Source organism: Orcinus orca, chromosome 1 (genome assembly GCF_937001465.1).
Source record: "Orcinus orca chromosome 1, mOrcOrc1.1, whole genome shotgun sequence".
NCBI lineage: Eukaryota > Metazoa > Chordata > Mammalia > Artiodactyla > Delphinidae > Orcinus > Orcinus orca.
The window spans coordinates 184020488-184041049 of record NC_064559.1 but is presented as its reverse complement, the minus strand read 5'-3'; the positions used below and the strand labels follow the sequence as shown (position 1 = coordinate 184041049).

Here is a 20562-nt window from a genome sequence, read left to right as displayed (position 1 = left end):
AAGCTTGATTCAATTCTGATTCATAAATGCTCTGTATTGTATCATATTAGGAGGCATATAGTATATAGTGGTCCCAACTTTAGTGGTACTAAGATTGATCAGTATGTTCAGAGACCAGTAGGCCTGATCTCTCCATTGTAAATTTCCCAGTCAGTCTTTCAGTCACTGATATTCCATACGTTGATCATTGTTACCTGAGTCATTTATTTCACTAGTCATTTTTTCACTAGAAAAACTGGTAGTTTTTCTAATTCTGTTATTCCTTTTACATTAGGTGGAATTCTTATGTGGAAAATCACATTGTCCTGTTGATAATTCATAGTCTTTGATAGCTTTCTTGCTTTCTGACACAGCAGAATTTTCCAGATTCATCCTGTATTTCCTCCTCTATACCTGGAATCAGCCATTCCTCCAAGGATCCCTGGGTCTTTCCAGATCAGTACATAGTTTTGTCATTATTTTCAGCTGCATCTACCATTGTGGGGATACGTCGAGATGATGTATTTTTAAAGTCATCTTTAGGTGTATACTAGGGCTGTTGTGTTTTTTTTTTCAGTACGCGGGCCTCTCACTGTTGTGGCCTCTCCTGTTGCGGAGCACAGGCTCCGGACAACAGGCTTAGTGGCCACGGCTCACGGGCCCAGCCACTCCGCGGCATGTGGGATCTTCCCGGAACGGGGCACGAACCCGTGTCCCCTGCATCAGCAGGCGGACTCGCAACCACTGTGCCACCAGGGAAGACTAGGGCTGTTTTTAATTATTTTCCATTTCAGAACATCATTCATATATTTTTATTTTTAAGATAGATTCCAGGAGGTGAGATTGATGGGTCAAAAGCAGATATATTTGTAATTTTGATTGTTACTGCCAGATTGCCCTCCACTGAGATAGTAGATATTTTGCATCAGTAAATGAGACTACCTGTTTCCCTATACCTTTGCCACTAGAGGTGTCAAACTCTAGATTTTTGTCAATCAGATTTACAAGAAATAGTTTCCTTATGTACTATTATTTTGCATTTGACCATCTTTTCACATATGTAAGGGCCACCTTATTTCTTTTTTATTAATTCTTTATGTCCTTTGCTCCTTTTTTTCTGTTGGATTTTTGGTCTTATTTACTGAGAGAGCTTTCTGAAATCAAGGAGATTAGCCCTTTGTGATATGAATTGCAAATATTATCCCTAGGTTGTTATTTGTCTTTTGATCTTTGGTGTGGTCTTGTTTTTGCTTTTTGTCATGTAGAAAGTTGTCTTTTGGTGGGGCTGTGTGTTTCAGTCAGTCCTTTCTTTTATAATTTTAATATCTTCTAGGGCTAGTCTCATTTTTCTCTTCAGGATTTCTAGGCCATTCTTACTTATCTCACTATATAAGCTTTAGAAATACCTTGTCAGAACTAGTGGTTATGGGAGGATGGACTGTTACTTTTACTGTGACCTCATTATATTTTTAAATTAAGTTACTGAGTCTTAAGATAGTGAGTCTTTCTATCCAAGAAAACACTATGCCTTTCCATTTGTTCAGGATTGCCTTTGTTTACTTCAGGAGTGTTTTAAAGTTTTCCTCACATAAAATTTGCACATTTCTTATTATCATTCCTGGATATGTCCTCTCTCTCTTTTTTCCCTATTAAATGGGTTTATAGATTCTAACTGGTTATTGTTTATGTACATGAAGGCATTTAATTTCTGTATAGTAACTTTTTTCTCTCTGCCTTATTGAATTTCATTAACTTTTCAAGTGATTTCCTTGCAGTTTCTAGGTTATAATGATTTCATCTATGATAGTGATAGGTTTACGTCTTCCTTTGGATTTTTATACCTCTAATATTTTTTATCAGATTATATTGACTAATTAGATAGGACAGTGTTAACCATTAGAGAATAGTGGGCATCCTCTTTTTATTCCTTACTTTAGAAGGAATGCTTCCAGTGTTTCTGCATTAAATACGTATATGTATGTATATGTTTAGGAGCATCTGTTGGTTCCTATTTTGTTGAGTACTTTTAATCAAGAATGGATGTTGAATTTTGTCAGATGTCTTTTAGTGGCTATGGAGCTGATGATATGATATTTCTCTTCTTTTTTAACAAACACTGAACTAAACTTGTGGTTTTGGATTATTTTAATGTGATGCTGGAATCTGTTTTTTAATGCTTTACCTTTTTAATCAAATTGCAAAAAGTAAGATCTGATCTGCAATCTTCTCTTTTTTTATGCAGTCTTTTTCAAGTTTTGGTATTAATATTTTATTTCATAAAGAATTTAGAAGTTTCCCATTTTCTAAAATGTACAACAGTTTTTAAATAGTATTGAAATTATCAGCTCTTTTAAGATTTGGTAGAATTCCCCTGTAAAATCTTGTGGCCTGGTGTGTTTTGTTTTGTTTGGTGGGTAGCTCTTTTAAATCTTTCATTTATTTTGTGAAAAATCAGTCTGTTTAGAAATATATATTTTATCTATATCTAATGTATCTTTACTAAGTAGTTCCTTTTTTTTTTTTTTCAGTTTTGTCTACTTCTGTGGTTTATCCCCATAGTTTCTTTTTTATATTTGTGCTTTGTTCTTTTTACTCTTAATTAGGAGAGGTAGTAGTTTAATCAGCGGGTTCTCCCCACCTCCCCCCACCACCTCCCCCCACCAAAGAGCTTTTGAATTTTTTTCATAGTTCTCTGGCTTTCTGTTTTCTGACTCCTTAATTTCTCTTTTTAGCTTTATAAATTTTTTCTTCCACTTTTCTTCAGTTAATTTAGTTGTTTTTCCTTCCTTTTTGAACTATATTAGTAACATTTAATTTCATTTCTTCTTATTAAAAAAAGTATTTAAAAAAATTATTTCGGGAATTCTTTGGTGGTCCAATGGTTGGGACTCCACACTTTCACTGCTGAGGGCGTGGGTTCAATCCCTGGTTGGGAAACTAAGATCCTGCAGGCCGTGTGGCATGGCCAAAAATAAAAACAAACAAAAACCAAAAAGAACAGTTATTTTTCTTCTTATCACTGTTTTAGCTATGTTCCAAAGCTTCTAATACCTAGTTTTTTATTATATCATTTTCTCAAAACACCACAGATTTCATTTGTATTTCCCATATTATCCAAATGTTGTTTGAGAGACTTTTTAAATTTTCAGATTGAAGATCTTTTTATTTTCTGATTGTGTTATAAATTTCTAGTTTCATTTTGCTGTTAATCAGAAAATGTGGTTTGTATTTCTATTTTTAGAATTTGTTGAGGTTTTTTTTTTTTTTTTTTAGTAACCTAATATATGGTCAGATTTTGTGAATGAAAGTTCAATAGCTATTTGAAAATAAGATATAATCAATTTTTAGGATAGAGTTAAATGAATATTCATCAGCACTTCAATTTTGATTATGTTGTTTAGATCATCTATTTCCTTATTTATTTTTGTTTACTTGTCTCAGATGGGAGAAATAAATTTAAATTTCCTATTGTGTTTCTATTTCTTCTTATATTTCCACTTTCATGATGTTGCTGCTATAGTATTGGGAGCATATGTACACCTATCTGTATTCTTCATTGATTTATACCCTTTACAATGATAAAGTGACTTTTTTTGTACTTTTGGGCCAAAAGTCTACATTGTCTAACAAAAGGATTATAATCCATGTGGTATGTTTTCTGTGCTTTTTAAATGCTAGTTCTGTTATTAGGAAAGATTTTTTTTTTTTTCTCATCAGTGGTTACTTTCATATAATAATCATCTTTCCCTCTCTTTAAAACAGTATCTTTTGCTTTCCTTAATCAATAACATTTATATTAGCTTTATTCTTTTCCTTCCCTTCTTTCCTCCCTCTCCTTTTTTAACTAGTTTTAGCCAATATAGCATTATTTTATTGTTGTTACGATTTTGCTTAAATTTATACTACTTGACTTTCAACTTTGACTCCTGTCTATTACTGTAAAGTGAAATCAGTGAGTTTATGCTACTTTTTATGATTTTTCTGTTATTCATTTATTTGTATATATTACTGTTCAGTGTTTTTTGATCATGTTAACAGTTACATTCCATTCTGTCACCTGTATATTCATTCGTTTTCATCTTAAATCTACAGTTATATGTGTTGGTGCTAACTGCAAGTCCTTTTGCTAAAATTTTTCCTGTCATCTCTTGGTTGCAGCTTGTCCTCAAGTTGTTACTTCAGGAAGGGCTCATATGAGTAAGAGCTGAGTTTTTGCATATTGAAAACCATTTGTCTATAGCCTTATTCCTGAAGGACTGCTTGGCTAGACATAAAATGATTGAACCACACTTTTTTTTCATTCAATTTTTTCTTATTGAAGTATAGCTGATTTCCATGTTGTGGCAGTCTCTGCTGCACAGCAAAGTGACTCAGTTCTACACGTAGAGACATGCTTTTTTTTTTAATATTCTTTTCCATTATGGTTTATCTGAATGACACTTTCTTGAGTTTCTTAAAGGTATTTTCCCACTGTCTTCTCACAGTGAATGTTCAATAGAGAAATATGATGTCAGCAGATTTTCTTTTCCCTAGTAGGGACCTGCTTTTTTTGTCTGGTTGCTGAAAATATTTTTTACAATTATTTTACTAGATTTTTTTCTCAGTGTTGAGCATTTTGGGTCAGTTTTATTTAAAACATGGGATTCCCTTTGAAAATGTAGGTTCAACTCTTTTATCTTTTTTTTAATCTGTCATTTTATTTTCTTTTAAAAAAAATTCCATCCTACTTGCTCCTTACTGTGCCTTTTGTGATATAATTTTTACCATTTGCTCAGTCTTCATTTTTTGAATTTGAAAAAGTCTTTTTCTTCCATTTCTTTCATGAGTTCTCAGTGCTTATTTCATCTTCTCTTAACTGTTTGTCTTTCCCCTTAGTTCTTAAATTTCTGCTCTGAGATCTTTTTTCATAGCTGCATTAAGAAGGTTTGAATTCATGTTAAAAAGTAGTGTTATAATTTTTTATCTACTTCGTGGTGGTATTTTCTGTTGAGTTTTCTTTGTCAGGGATGTTGTGCTGCTTTTTTACATTTTTTAAATGGTATTCTTGTATGGATACTTATCACTTTTGTTATTCGTATTTGAATGAGATGAGTTTTCCCAAACCACCTATTAGAAGAGACTGGAGTGGGAGAGGGAGGTGGGACAGGACATTAGGAGCAAGGTGGTTTTCCAGGTTTCTCTGCTCAAGGCCTCTGTCCTCTGTTGTTCTGATGGGTTCTTTCTTCAAAATAAATCACATCTCTTTTGCCTCTGAGTAATATATGTTTAAGGAGTTTCTGCTACCAGGGGAATTCAGCTCCTGCCTTTTTTTTTTGGCGGTATGTAGGCCTCTCACTGTTGTGGCCTCTCCCATTGTGGAGCACAGGCTCCAGACACGCAGGCTCAGCGGCCATGGCTCACGGGCCCAGCCGCTCCACGGCATGTGGGATCTTCCCGGACCGGGGCACGAACCCGTGTCCCCTGCATCGGTAGGCGGACTCTCAACCACTGTGCCACCAGGGAAGCCCAACTCCTGCCTTTGAAATTGCCTGCTCAAACATTAGCAATTAGAGAATTTGTGAAGAGTACATGGTAGTTCATTGTACTATTCTTTTAACTTTTCTCCAAGTTTGACATTACGGAGGAAAAATGCAAGCCTTGGTTTTAGAAGGGTAATCCTATCTGAGCTCTGTCACTTCTAGTTCACCCTCTACTCACTCTCATGACACTTTCTACACCTCCTTTCTCTACTTCCTTCTGAGATTTCCCCCATTCAATCTCAGAACTAAACATTGCAGTTCCCACTTAGGGTAGGACCCTCTCTCTCTGGAGTGAAAATTTACTCTTGCCCCACTAGGCTTTCTTTCATCTTTCATGTCTTTCTCCCTTGCATAGGTTCTACTAGTCCCAAGTACTTTGGGCCATATTTACTTACAATCTGGCATTTTCAGGTTTTTATTGTCTCCTAGGTTCATTGAAGATGTAGGATGTTTTTTCCTTTTCTTTTCTCTCTTTTTTACATTATCTTTGTTGCTCTGTATCGAGTTCTAGGAGGAAAGTGGGAAATTTTGGAAATAAATTGCTGCTATTTTCCTACTGGAACTTAAAGTTCAGCTTTGGATATTACTAAAAAATAATTTCTAAATAACCCATTGGTTGAAGAAATCACAAATTTTAAATATTTTGAACTGAAGAGTATTGAAAATAGTACATATCAGAATTGGTATGATTAGCTAAAGCAATGCTTAGAGAGAATTTAAAACCTTAAATGCCTATTAGAAAAGAAGAAAAGCATCAATTACCTATACATTCATCTTAATAAGTTAGAAAAATAACATAATTAAATGCAAAGAAAAATAGAAGGAAATAAGAGTTAAAAACAGAAAATAATGAAATAGAAAACAAATTTACCTCTATCCTGTAGGTAGGAAGACTTCAAAAGTTTTCAAGAAGGATAGTGACATGATCATATTTGTTTTCCAGAAAGAGACCTCTGGCAGCAGTGTGGAGAATAGATAGAGGAGAAAAAAACTAATCTGAGAAGCCAGTTAGGAGGCTTTTTCAATCACTAGTTCAGGTAAGAGATGGTGATGGTCTAATGTGGGATGGAGAGGAAGGAACATATTACAAAGATTAAGTTGAAAAAATAGGTTTAAAAACCATGTCCAGAAAAAAACTCTGGGTATAGTTACTGGTACATGGAACTGATTGGAAATGAAGAGACCAGAAGGTTTACTAGGTTTTTGAAGGAAATGGTTTTTGGAAGTAAAGCTACAATCTTAGTGTATTAGGTTCAACCAGAGAAGCAGAACCAGTAGGAGACACAGAGAGAGAGACAGCGATTGGGCTTACACAGTTGTAGGGGCTAGCTAGTCAAGTCTGAAATCCTTAGGGTAGGCTATCAGGAAGGGCAGGCTAGAACACATGGGTATGGGCTGTAGCTGCTGTCCATAGGTGGAATTTCTTCTCTCTCTTGGGGATACCTCAGCCCGTTTTTAAGGCCTTTCAACTGACTAAATGAGGCCAACTCAGATTATCCAGGATAATATCCCTTTAATTACATCTATAAAATATCTTCACAGCAATACCTAGATTAGTGTTTGATTGAATAACTGACAAGTAGTAGCCTAGCCAAATTGACATATTAAAAATAAAAAAACAAAACCCCATACCTGGCCTACAGAATTCTATGATTATTCAGTCTTTGAAACAACCTTCATATTCCCAAACCTTCAGTGACTGTGCTAGCTAACTGTGCTGGCTTTTATAAACTAGCTTTCAAGAAGGGCATACTCACCAACATACATTCAGAATAGTGACTCATTCATACCAGGTATGAATGATAATACTGAATATGGGAGGTAGGTCTGCTGTTGCTGGTTAGCTGGCAGTATATACCATGTATAAATATGTCAAATGTAAATATGTCTAAAGCTTGAGGATTCTATGGAACATATGGACAGAGTCATCTAGTATGTAGTTGGAAATGCAGATGTGAAAATCTGTAGTGGTGTGAGCTAAAAGTAAAAGTTTTGGGACTCCTTAGTATATAAATCCATATTTGAAACTCTGAAAATGGAAAAACTTTAGAAATAGTATTTAGATTGAAAACAGGAATGAAAAGGATAGAGCCATGGAGAATACTAGCATTTAAGGAAGAGGAACCAGTGAGCAATTAATGATTATCACAGGCAGTATGAGAGCCAAGAAATGGTGTCAAGGAAGCCAAGGGAGGAAACATATTCAGAGAGTAGATTTTACAGTTAAGCAGCGGAGCTTTTCCAGTAAAATCAAGAGTAAGACAAGGATGTCAGTACTATGATATTTAGTCACTATTGTGTTTGCTAACTTCTGTTCTTCTTACAGGTTTCAGTCTACATGTTACTTCCTTGAGAAGCAGTATTTGACACCCTTCTTGCCCCCCATCCAGCCATTCCCCCAAGTCTGAGTTAGGTATTTCTCTTATGTATTCCCATAGTACAGTATACTTCCCCTGTAATACCATGTGTCACCTTGAATTATAAGTGTTTATTATTCTTTGTCTCCTGTTAGAATGAAAGCTCCATGAAGCTAGGGACTGTCCATCTTATTCACCAGTCTACCTCCATGCCTGGCACAACTCTCGGTCATATTAAGCAAGGAATGAATAAATAAAACCAAAAACAAGGAGGAGGAGTATCTAATTGAGCCTGGAAAGTTAGAAAAATATTTGTAGAAGTAAATGATGTCTTAACTGAGCTTTAGAAAATGTGATGACATTGAGAGTTTGGGTTGAAAAGGGGATACACAGGAATAAAAGATTTCTGAGAGGTCTCTAAAATATAAAACTTTATTGAAAGATATAAGTGAAGATCTGAATGAAAGAAATATATTAGGCTTATTGAGAAGACTCTGTTTGATAAGATGTCAATTCTCCCAAAATTAATCTGTAAATGCAATTTTAAGTAAAATCTCAATTGGGTATATAGTGAAACTTGATAAGTCAATATTAAGATTTATATGGAAAAAATAAGTGACGATGAAAAATCAATATAATTTTAAAGAAGAGTAAAGGGGGAGGAATTGCCCTCCTTATGTTGAAACTGTAACAATTTTAGCACACTTTTTAAACTGCAGGGACAGACAGATTAATGAAGCAGAATATAAAGCCTAGAAATAAGCTCTGTGTGTGTGTGTGTGGAAACTTTGTTGATATTAAGTTGGCATTTCAAATCACTGAGGAAAGAGTAAAATGTTTAATAAATGGTGTTTATGCTGTTGTTAACTATATGAAAAAAATAATTAGACCCATCTCACATCATATCCCAAATTTATTTCTAGGTGGATTGTAATCTAAAATTTGTAAAGCAAAACTTTAAAATTCTGTCAGGGACTTCGCTGGCGGTCCAGTGGTTAAGACTGCACGCTTCCAGTGCAGGGTGTGCAGGTTCCATCCCGGGTCGGGGAACTAAGATCCCATATGCCATGTGGTGTGGCCAAAATAAAAAATAAGATAAGATTCATTCAGAGAAAAAGTAAGAGAATATCTCTAACATTGAACAAAATGTAAAATGTATAAATCATAATAGAAAATACTGGTAAGCTTGGCTCTGTCAAAATTTAAAACTTATTTGTTATAAATACACCATAAACAAAGTTAAAATGCTAGAAGAATATTAAAGCATATATAACCAAGAGCTTTATGGGATATAAGGCAATCAGTTAAAAAAAAAAAAAGGTAATTCACAAAAGAGGCAACACAAATGGCCAATAGAAAATCAGATTCTCAAATTCATTAGTAATCAGGAAAATGCAAGTGAAATCAGTACCATTTCACACCTATCAGATTTGTAAAAATTTAAGTCTTATATCAAATGTTGATGAGGATAAAGTATAAGGAACTATCATGCATTGCTTATAGGCGTATGATTTGATACAACTACTTTGGAGGCCGTTTTCAATATCCAGTAAAGATGATATTGAACATGTCTTAAAACCCTTAATATACCATAGAGGTATCTTGCAAAAACTGAGACATTATTTGTAATAGCAGAAAATTGGAAACAGCCTGATTCCTGTCAATAACAGAATAAGTAAACATTGGAATGAGTACATAAATTGTTCTGTTGTGGTATACTATGTAACAGTTAAATGAATGAACCAGGTCTACATATATCAACATGGATTATTATTGAAAACAATGTTGGGGGGATGATCAAATAGCAAAAGGTTATGTTACTACTTATGTGAATTTTTTTTTTTAAGTATATACTGGATACATACAAATGCAGTAAAAGTATTGAAACATAGATGGCGGTGCTTTGTGACTGCCTAGAGGGGTGGTATAGGGAGGGTGGGAGGGAGACGCAAGAGGGAGGAGATATGGGTGTATATGTATACGTATAGCTGGTTCATTTTGTTATAAAGCAGAAACTAACACACTATTGTAAAGCAATTTTACTCCAATAAAGATGTTAACAAAAAAACAAACCATAAAAACATAGATGGGACAAATACACACCAGTTTCAGTATAGTGGTTCCCTTTAGGAAGAAGGAAGGAAAGAAGAAAGAGGAATGAAATAGGTTGGTTGGGATAGGGAGAAGAGATAGACCTATAAGGCTACATGTTTCAGGAAACATGTGACAGTATGTTTATTTGTGTGAACAAAGTGTGTAGATAATTTCAGGTGCCACTGTGAAGCAAAGAAACAAAAAGATCTGTGTTATCTTAATGAAATGAAATAAAACCTAAAATTTTATTTTCTTTTATTTATTTATTTATTTATTTTTGGCTGCATTGGGTCTTCGTTGCTGTGCACGAGCTTTCTCTAGTTGGGGCGAGCGGGGGCTACTCTTCGTTGCAGTGCACGGACTTCTCCTTGTGGTGGCTTCTCTTGTTGGGAGCACGGGCTCTAGATGCGTGGGCTTCAGTAGTTGTGGTGTGTGAGCTTCAGTAGTTGTGGCGTGTGAGCTTCAGTAGTTGCAGCTCGTGGACTCTAGAGCTCAGGCTCAGTAGTTGTGGCTCACGGGCTTAGTTGCTCTGCGGCATGTGGGATCTTCCTCGACCAGGGCTCAAACCCGTGTCCCCTGCATTGGCAGGTGGATTCTTAACCACTGTGCCACCAGGGAAGTCCCAAAGCCTAAAATTTTAAACGGGTTTATTCTTATGAGACTGATGTGCTGCCTACTGCGCTAAGAAGGCACTTAAATGAGTTTATTTTTAAATTGTCAATAATATATAATGCTGCTGTGAAAAATAATGAGGGAAAATATTACACTGACCACCTTACTTGCTTATATTTCCTTTCTTGTTTGTGTGGTTTTGATTTTGCAACCCTTCCACTTGGTATATTACACTGAACAAAATAGTCTTTATTGAACTTGAAATCAACCAGAGAAGATTAGTATTGAGCAATATAATGAGTACTACGAGGAAGTACTAAGTGCAGTGGGACTGCGTGACAAAGGGATCCATTCTAGTCTCCGTGTTCAAGGAACTTTTCTCTGAGGAAGTGACAGGTGGGAGCTAGGTGAAATTTGTGGTGGAGATAAGCATGGAATAGTACTTTAAGAAAGCAAGCAATTTAATTCTAATTGTGTGACTTAATCTTGTCTTCAAAATGATTGTTTTCATGGTGTTTAATATCCTAACTCTCAACTATGTAACTTTAATGAATTTTACCAATCTTAGACACACAAAAAACTTTTTTTCACATTTCATTATCTCTGAAATCAGGAGATGTCTTGCAGTAGATCGTTTGTCACAGTTCAATTGGCAAATTTCTCTTTTAGGATACACACAATACTGATGTACCTCACCATAATTGGCATTTTAGAGTCAATGAAATGCAGAATATTTTTTTAGGTTGGCCTGCCTTTAGGCCTAACTCATTTGCAACTTGCATTTAATTTTTGTAATTATGCATTTTAAGAGCATCAGAGTGAATCTCGGGAATTCCCTGGTGGTCCAGTGATTAGGATTCCGCACTTCGACTGCCGAGGGCGCAGGTTCAGTCCCTGGTCAGGGAACTAAGATCTCACAAGCCGTGCAACACAGCCAAAAAAGAGTGAATCTGGTACTTATTAGTTGTATGTCCCTGAAGATATTTTTGTTTACCACAGGGAGAATGCTAAACATTTTACATTAATTACAGTCAGCCCTTGTTACCTGGGTACCATGTATACTGAGGGCCGACTGTATTATGTCATTTTTTTATAAGGGACTTGAGCATCCACCGACTTTTGATATCCAAAGGGAGTCCTAGAACCAATCTCCCCAAGGAACCAGAAGACAACTGTATCTCCTATGAACGTCATCACAGTTGTATGAGTTAAGTGATACCCCCAACTGAAGTTTAGAGACAAAATCTAAACTTTCTCTAAAGTGACTTTCTCTCTCGAAATGTCACATAGTTTGTATTTTATATTTTTATTAATGTATTGATATATGTAATATAACCTATTAAAGGTATATTTAGATATAACTATATTTGAGGCACAATAGTTATTATATTTAAATGATAGAGGTCAGTTTTTCTGATTCCAGAGATTATGCCCTTAATACTCACAGCTCTTTACTGCATCCTTTAAGAGGCAAGATTCCTGGCAGACAAATCTCAGACCCAGGACATCTGAGTTGAGAAATGTTTTTTATTTTTATATACTTTATTTACTTCTTTGTGCTTTTCAGTAAAAAGTAGCTTTCTATAAAACATTCACTATTTTGCTACTAGAAGAAAGTAGTCATACTATATAAATGGTTGTAGAATTTGGTAATTATAATTTATGCTGCTTAAGAGTCAAAAGTTCTCACTGAATATGCTTCCTTTGCAAGGAAAACAGATTTCTAATAAGTAATTTATTAATCACAATATTAGTGTTGCTTGCTTCATATGTTTGTCTTCAGTTCAGGTATAAGATCCCTAAGGTTAAGAAATAATTTGATTTTTACAGTATTCAAATTAGTCCTCAGAAGTAGATCAAAGCAGAATATTTCTTTAGGGTGAAAGGGTCAGGCAACAGGGCAGGAACTTTATCAGCACTGGTCAAGCTCAGCCAAGTAAAGATACCTGTATCAGGCTTGTCTAGTCTATCCTCACATTAGAAAAAGAGTATAATGGCATCAGGAATTTCAGTGACAGTCTAATCAAATCTGTTTCTTGACCCATACTGCTTCAGTCTGATAGAGTATGTTCTTATTTGGTGCACAGCTGTCCTCTTGGGATCAAACTTCACTATCTGTATCCCTTCCTACCCCTCCCCCCTTTTTTAGAAGTTTCATGAGAAAAGGGTACACAGGAGGCAAAATTTTTTGATGCCTTACACATTGGAAAATGTATCAACAAACCTAAATGAAAGTTCAGCTAGGTTTCTATGTTGGAAATAATTTTCCTTCATAAATTTGAAAGTGGTGCTCCACTTTTTAAATAGCTTTAGTGAGGTTTTGTTTCCCTTGTATTACTTTCTGGAAAATTTACTTACCTTCATTTTCTAACCCCCTTCGCTTTTTAAAATTTCTACTCGTTCTTTTTTATTTCCTGAATGTTATTTTATAGTAGCATACTATTCTTGTTTCATATATGGTAGTATCTTCTCTAAGCTCACTGTAGATCATTTATTTTGGGGTATTATTTTTCTTACACATGCTTATGCTTCCTCCAAATTCTTTTTTTGTTTGTTTGTTTGTTTTGATCATTATCCTCCATTTTGGAAGCTTCCTTCAAGCATATAGTATCCTTGATTATTTATTCATGATGCATTGGGACTCTAAAACACTGACTAGATGCTTTGAATTCATCAGTGGAGCCTGTTTACTTTGAGCTTTATCATAGGGTGATTTGATTGGGCTGATGTTGGGGAACCTATAATGTTAGTTTATCCTTATGTCTTACCTGGTCAAATTACCCAAAGATGAGCCCTCCAAACCTCCTGCTTGAAGGGTAATAGTCTTCATTACCTGCGATCTGGAAGCCAAGTTGGGGATTCTGGCTTGGGGAATGTCTGCATTCAGCATTTAATATTTATAGTTACTTAATTCCTTGTTTTGGGTACAGTCCTGTGCCCTTAATTGTGCCTGACATCCTCCCTCCAAAAGTCTTTTACTTTTTCCAGAGAATACACCTACAGTTTATGCCAGGATAAAGACGAGGCAGTTGTTCTGCAATGTGAATGGAGCTGAACAAGGGATCTAGGATTCTACCTGCTTCTCAAACAGCTTTCCTCTTCATTTTTCTGCACTACCCCCATCCTTTTATCACCGGTTTCAGAGGTACCTAGCACTGCCATTTCTCACGCCTTCTGAGGATTCTATCTGCTATGTCAGTTACAACTTGTCTACTCGCTTTTCATCTTCTAAAATGTTGGTGCATTTTCTGTTTTCTGTTCTCCCTTCCTTCTAGGTTTATGTCTTTTTTCTTTCTTTCTTTCTTTCTTTTAATTCCTTACCATGGCTATAGTGGAGTTTGAGGAAAGAATGAAATGAGCTGCTTGTGGTTCCTCTGCCATCCTAACCCAGGATCTGTTCTTAAAAGGCAGAGACTTTGTCTGAGTCATCTTTAAATTCCAACCCACAAAAGAGTCCCTGATATGGTAGGTACTTGATGAATGTTTAAATGGATGGTTAAGTCTTGTTTTACATCTGTAAAACTCAGTAACAAGTTTGTGCTAGAGGCCTAGTTTCTTGCCATCTGGACCTCTCAACAGGGCTGGTTAAGTGTTGTCATGATATTGTGGCTGGCTTCCTCTGGAGCAAGTAATCCATGATAGAGCAAGGCAAAAGCTGTAATGACATTAAGGCCTAGCATTGAAAACTATATTCTGCTAGTTTTGTAATGTCTTATTAGTTATATAAACCAGTTATATTCAGTGTAGGAGAGACACAAACGTGGAAATCCCATGAGGCAAGACTTATTATTAGGGACCGTCTTTGGAGGCAGGCTAGCACACACACTTTCTATCTTAAGCTAGAATAAGAACAAATTAAACCCAAAGTAAGTAGAAGGTAAGAAATAATAAAGATCAGAGCAAAAATTAATAGAAAAACAAACAATATAGAAAGTGAATGAAACCAAAAGTTAATTCCTTTTAAAAAGCTAATAAAAATTTTAAACTCCTAACAAGGCTAATCAAGAAAAATAAAAAAATAAAATAAAATAAAATAAAAATAAAAAAATAAAATAAAATAAAATAAAAAAATAAAACTGATTACTAGTGTCAGGAATGAAAGAAGGGGTTATCACTAAAGATCCTTCAGAACTGAAAGATTAATAAGGGAATGTTAGGAACAAATTTATACCAATACAAAGATTTGTGCATATATGTTTACATGTTCATAATAATTAGGAACTGGAAACAACCCAAATGCCCAGCAACAAGTGAATTGAGAAACAAGTTGTGATTTATTTATACAATGAAATACTACCCAGCAGCTAAAAAGAACTAACTACTAATTTATACAATGGTATGGATAAATCTCAATACCAATTATACCAATTAATCTGATAAATGAAACACAACTTTACAAAAATTGGCTCAAAGAAAATTGGAATAGCCTTGTATCTATTAAGGAAATTAAATCCATAATTCTTTCTAACAAAGAAAACTCCAGTCCCAAATCATTTCGCTGCTGAATTTTATCTAACATTTAAGGAAAAATAATACCAATCTTTCACAAATTCTTTCAGAAAACAGAAGAAGAAGAAAGGCTTTACAACTCAATTTTATGAGGCTAGTATACCCCGGAATCTGACACCTGACAAAAACAATGTAATCCTCTCAACAGACAGAAGAAATCATTTGACACATTTTAACATTTTCATGATAAAAATTTGTAACAGACTAGCAGTAAAAGGAAACTTATTCAACCTGATCAAAGCATCTAGAAAAACATACAGGCATCATCATACTAAATGATAAAAAGTGTGAATGATTTTGCCATACGATTAAGAAGAAGGCAAGAATACTTGCTCTCACTACTTCTAACATTGTGCTGGTGGTCCAAGAAAAATAAAGGCATAATATTGTAGAGGAAGTAATACAACTATCTCAGTTTGCAGAAGACATAATTGTTTACGTAAAAAATCCTAAGAAATCTACCAAAAAAAACCAAATCCTACTAGAATTAATAGATGAATTTAGCAAGATTACAAGACACTAGTTGCATATACAAAAAGAAAATACTAGCAGTATAATAAATAATACCCAGCATTCAACAATTAGAAAAGTGAAAAACACATGTACCATTCATAATATCAAAAAATGTAGGGCTTCCCTGGTGGCGCAGTGGTTGGGAGTCCACCTGCCGATGCAGGGGACATGGGTTCGTGCCCCGGTCTGGGAGGATCCCACGTGCCGCGGAGCGGCTAGGCCCGTGAGCCATGGCCGCTGAGCCTGCGCGTCCGGAGCCTGTGCTCCGCAACGGGAGGGGCCACAACAGTGAGAGGCCCGTGTACCGCAAAAAAATAATAATAATATTTAGGAATAGATTTTAAAAGAGATGTACAAGCCCTCTACACTGAAAGCTACAAAGCATTCCTGACAAAGATAGGAAGATATAAATAAACAGAGATACCATGTTCTTGGCCCAGAAGCCTCAAATTCTTAGGATGTCCATTATCCCCAAATTGATCTGTAGACTCAATCCCAGAATCTCACCAGGCTTTCTTTTTGTTTTTTTTTTATAATATAAATTGACAAGCTGATTCTAAGATTTATGTGGAAATGCAGAGAACCTAGAATAGCTAAAACCATTTTGAAGAGGAACAGAGTTGGAGGATTCATAATCCCTGATTTGAAGACATGCTATAAAGCTACAGTAATCAAAGCTGTGATATTGGGGTTAAAGATGGACATACAAATCAGTTTACATGATAGCTATAGATACTACACTTGATCTTAGCCAAAAGGCTAAGAAGTGATTAGAATAGCTAGAAATAGCTAGAAATAGACCCACTTACGTGGTTGATTGATATTTGACAAAGGGGCCAACATTCAATGGGGAAAGAATAGTCTTCTCAATAAACGGTGCTAGAACAGCTGAGTATTTGTACAAAAAAAAAAAAACCATTAAAACTGAGAAATTTGTAAGAAAAGAGGAAAAATATTCATGTCCTTGGAATAGACAAAGATTTCTTAATATGTTGGAAACCTCATCTAAATGAACACATTCTCTTAAGAACACTGTTAAGAAGATGAAAAGACAAGCTACTGCTGGGAGAAAATATTTGCATAACATATCCTAAACAAAAGATTTGTGTCCAGAATATATGAGAAACTTGCACAACTCAGACAATTTTAAAAAGTGCTCAAAATCAGACACTTCACAAAAGATTATGGGAGTAGCCAGTAAGCACTTGAGAAGATGCTAAACATCATTGGTCATCTGGAAGATGCAGGTAAGAACCACAGTGAGATATCATTCATACCTGCTAGATTCGCTAAATCAAAAAGACTGGCAATACTAAGTGTTGGTAAGGGTGTGGAGCAATCAGAAATGGTAGGAGTATAAAATTGTACAACCACTTGGAAAAATATTTTGGCAGATTCTTTTTTTTTTTAATATTTATTTATCTTTGGCTGCATTGGGTCTTCGTTACTGTGCGTGGGCTTTGTCCATTTGCAGCGAGCAGGGGCTCGTTGCAGTGGCTCCTCTTGTTGCGGAACACGGGCTCTAGGCGCGTGGGCTTCAGTAGTTGTGGCACGTGGGCTCAGTAGCTGCGGCTCGCGGGCTCTAGAGTACAGGCTCAGTAGTTGTGGCGCACAGGCTTAGTTGTTCCGCAGCATGTGGAATCTTCCCGGACCAGGGATCGAACCTGTGTCCCCTGCATTGGCAGGTGGATTCTTAACTGTGCCACCAGGGAAGCCCTTGGCAGATTTTTTTAAATTTAAACATTTTCTTGCCATGTGTCCTACCAGTTCTATTCTTAGGTCTTTCCCTAGGAGAAATGAAAAAATAGGTCCATACAAAGATTTGTGCATATATGTTTACATGTTCATAATAATTAGGAACTGGAAACAACCCAAATGCCCAGCAACAAGTGAATTGAGAAACAAGTTGTGATTTATTTATACAATGAAATACTACCCAGCAGCTAAAAAGAACTAACTACTAATTTATACAATGGTATGGATAAATCTCAAGTAAGATGTACAAAAAAGCTAGACAAAGTGGTGTATACAGTATAATTCCATTTATATGAAATTCTGGAACCATTTATTCTATTATGAAACGAATCAGATCAGTGCTTGCCTGTGGCAGATGTGACAGAAGCTGATTGCATAGGGGCAGGAAAGTACTTTCTGGGGTGATGACAGGTTCTGTCTTAATTGGGGTGGTAATACCATAGATGTATATACGTTTGTCAAAATCATTGACCTTTACAATTGAAATGCATTTTATTGTATGTAAGTTATACCTCAAATTGTTTTTTTTCTTGAACTGAGATATCATTACACATCCACCAGAAGGGCTAAAATTCAAGTCTAACGATACTAATGGTGAAAATTTGTCACGACAGTGACTCTTAAATGCTGCTTGTGGGAGAGTTATTTGTTAAAACCACTTTGGAAGAGTTTGACATTATCTAGGAGAGTCAGAGATACACATCCCTAATGACTCAGCAGTTCTACTCAGATATTGCCTTTTCTACTAGAGAAATATACGTGTTTACGTATATCAAGAAGGCCACCTAGGCACTTCCCTGGTGGTCTAGCAGTTAAGAATCCACTCTTCCACTGCAGGGGGCACAGGTTAGATCTCTGGTTAGGGAACTAGGATCCCGCATGCTGCGTGGTGCAGCCAAAAAAAAAAAAAAGGCTATAAGAATATTCATAACCTTATTCTAATAACCAAAGGAAAGTGCCAGCATAAACTGTCCACCAACATTAATAATCAGGTTTTTTTGGTTTTTTGTTTGGTTTTGGTTTTTGCTGTGGGGCAGCTTACGCCTGGGATCCTTAGTTGCCTGACCAGGGATTGAACCTGGGCCCCTGGCAGTGAAAGTTCCCAGTCCTAACCACTGGACTGCAAGGGAATTCCCTGTCCATCAACATCAGAGTGGATAAATTGTGTATTTCTTCAACAGAGTGTTAGAGCAATGAAAATGAAGAAACCAGTTACATTTAATTAATATAGATTAGTTAGAAACAGTGTTTAGCAAAAGACTCAAAAAGATTACATGCTTTATGTTTCCAGTTACATAACATTCAAGAACTAGGAAAACTAAATTGTGGTCCTTAGTGATCTGTACTTATGTTGTAATTCTATAAAGAAAAAGAAGTGATTACCATAAAAGCCAGGATTTTGGTTACCTCTAGCAGAGAGAGGGGAAGTTAAGGTTGGGAAAGGGATAGGGAAGAGGTTTCTAGGATGCTGGCAATATTTAGTTCTTGACATGAATGTTGGTTATGTGGATATTCACTTTATAATTTGTTTAGTGACACTCTAGTAAATATGTGATATTTTATATTAAAAATAGAAAAAGAAAAAGAAAAGCAATCCTTTCATCTATCAATATCTCCTGAGTACTATGTTAATATTATTTTGCTAGGTAATAATAGACACACCAAGATGTTTAATGTGACCTCTTAATTGCTCACTATTACCATAAAAAGGCATTGTATAATAAGTTTCTGTTCTTATATCTTCAGAGCAATGAAAGTATACATATAAAATTAAGGCACATAACCTCTCAGGAGATTAAAGTATAATTGTAGTTATGTTTTTACCAGGATCCAGCATTATTTACTGCTTTATTTTATACTCATCATTTGGACCTGGGCTCATTTTGGTACTTGTAGTCCTAGTTATCTTAAATATGGCAAATATTTATTATTTTCTTTTTTCACATCTGTTATTTTAGCTGCATCCTAACAAAAATTTTCAGTTTTGACACAGTAAAATGCAAATTCAAGAATCCTAATCACTTTTTCATGGAACATTCTCCCATCAGCCTCTTCAAGGAGTTAGTTTACATTGACAAAATGATTTTGCCTAGAATTAAAACCTCAGTAAATGAGAGAGCAAAAGACATGAGTAGACAGTTCTTCAAAGATGAGAAAAAGAGCTCTGATGAGCTCCTGCCATGTTCTGGGCACAAGTAGGTACCTTACATTGAATCTTCACCCTAATGCTATAAGTACTAGATGTTTTTCTAATTTTGCAATGAACGAATTATGATTTCTCTGAATTTCAAGTCTGGATCTAGAATTAAAATCTATTTCATTTCCAAGCCTATCCTTTTCTCATTATTCTAACACTGTTACCCATGAAAAGAAGAAAATAAACCTAATTAAAAAAATAAGTGGGCTTCCCTGGTGGCGCAGTGGTTGAGAATCTGCCTGCCAATGCAGGGAACACGGGTTCAAGCCCTGGTCTGGGAGGACCCCACATGCCACAGAGCAACTAGGTCCGTGAGCCACAACTACTGAGCCTGTGCATCTGGAGCTTGTGCTCCGCAACAAGAGAGGCCACGACAGTGAGAGGCCCGTGCACCGCGATGAAGAGTGGCCCCCGCTCACCACAACTGGAGAAAGCCCACGCACAGAAACGAAGACCCAACACAGCCAAAAACAAATAAATAAAATTTAAAAAATAATAAGTTAGTAAGTGATGAAAGATTAAAGGATACATTTCCAACAGCAATGAAATTTTTATCAATTATTAATAAATGACTTATAAAGTATCACAAAACCTTAATGAAACTGGAATTACGTTAATAAATTCAGAGATATTATGTTCATGAATTGAAAGGCTATCCCACTGGTATTCTAGACATCTAGTCTATTTTGGTAAATTTTTTTGCCTTAGTTGTGTATTATACATATCTAGATAATGGCAATCTAAGTAGTTGGTAAGATCGCATTTTCTACCAAACTCCTCTCAAGTTTTCTACTTCTCAATTGTATTTATCTGAATTGTAACACCTGCCCATTAATTGTAATTATATGCATGTAGTACAAATTTATCCATTTGGCTGGTGTTTAAGTTGTTTCCATTCTTTTTACCATTATAAACAGTGCTACAATAAGCATTCTCATTCATGTTGCCTTTCACAGATATGGAATTTTTGCAGATTATATACTCCAATAGAGTGAAATTGTTTTTTGGGTTTTTATTAAGTTATTCA

At 35.6% G+C, this 20562-nt stretch overlaps 1 protein-coding gene and 1 pseudogene across 5 annotated transcripts in view; one reads left to right on the top strand and one right to left on the bottom strand.

Annotated features, from left to right (window-relative positions):
* Positions 1-20562, top strand: part of AGO3 (argonaute RISC catalytic component 3) — a 127507-nt gene that overhangs the window by 44707 nt on the left and 62238 nt on the right. The window contains exons 1-2 of one of the 5 annotated variants that reach the window (XM_033422147.2): positions 810-6535; positions 7825-7906. The exons of 3 other annotated variants lie outside the window; for them this stretch is intronic. The gene's annotated coding sequence lies outside the window, so the exon portion shown is untranslated. Of the gene's footprint in view, positions 1-809; positions 7907-20562 lie in introns of those variants that run through there. One more of the 5 variants, XM_049697793.1, reaches the window with a different exon arrangement.
* LOC117200240 (uncharacterized) lies at positions 16276-16354 on the bottom strand (annotated as a pseudogene).